Raw genomic sequence first — 987 nt, 5'->3', positions numbered from 1 at the left:
CAAAACACTGGGACACAACCAGTTTCCACGTCTCCATTGCACTGATCATACTGCGAAACGCTCCCCAAACTTGGCAATCACCCATGCAGCCGACTTTTCCGACATTACACGACGCTCACGCAACGCTCACGCTAGTGACAGCCTTACATATAGTTCGACGTCGCGCCAAAGCGAATGAGCACATTTCGCCTACGGCTTAGGCCGCTCTCCTAGTGTGGCTGCTCTGTGTCTGCAGCCAGCGAGGGGCTGCAAGCTTCCTGTGTTCGCACCTATATCACCTGTGCTTGCTTGTCAGAGACAGACTATCGCAAAACATTCAACTCACTCCATGAAGTGATTGCTACGGCATCTGTTATCAGCAGTCACAACCAGCAACGCCAGTAGCAGCCGACTGCACGCAAAGAATGGGAACGTGCAGTGGGATTTACGTGAACTCGGCGCAAGGCAGATCTTTCCGACGTAGGCTTGAGAATCTTATGGGAACATTTGTACTGTTTCTAAGTTAAGTGTAGGTGTGTGAGGTGGGTGCTTCCTGCGCACGAATAAAAGAACGCTTGCCAATTGTGGATGCTAATCGTTCGCTTGTATCTGCCTAGACACCTCTGCTGGTTGGGAATTAATCCTCTTGCATGGCAAGGTGCGCATGTAGGAGTGTTAAAAATTCTGGGGGCGCTGGGTATCGATCCCAGTACCTCTCGCACACTAAGCGAGCGCTCTACCATCTGAGCTACGCCCACCCCCCCGTTGACTAATAGTGCTACATACAGCCACATCAACGTCACAGACCCTTACACTCCCATTATTCCGCAGACAAACACTACTCTCTATGTATCAGTGAGGGTGTCTTTCAGGTTTCGTGCATTCTGTATCGAATCGTAGTTGGCCACATTAAGAGTGGCACGCATAACGCCGAAAGTAGAATTCGGACACCGCTCTGAGTAAGACGAACGTGTTGTCCACTCTCTAGGCTTCAATGACGTTAAGCCG

The 987-nt window shown here is 50.7% G+C and overlaps 1 non-coding gene across 1 annotated transcript; it reads right to left on the bottom strand.

Annotated features, from left to right (window-relative positions):
• Nucleotides 1–664: 664 nt before the first annotated feature.
• Nucleotides 665–738, bottom strand: Trnat-agu (transfer RNA threonine (anticodon AGU)). Its single transcript has one exon. It is a non-coding gene; the product is annotated as a tRNA-Thr (tRNA).
• Between the last annotated feature and the right edge of the window lie 249 nt (nucleotides 739–987).

Source organism: Schistocerca gregaria, chromosome 11, assembly GCF_023897955.1.
Source record: "Schistocerca gregaria isolate iqSchGreg1 chromosome 11, iqSchGreg1.2, whole genome shotgun sequence".
Taxonomy (NCBI): Eukaryota; Metazoa; Arthropoda; class Insecta; order Orthoptera; family Acrididae; genus Schistocerca; species Schistocerca gregaria.
This window is presented reverse-complemented; position numbering and strand designations above follow the sequence as displayed.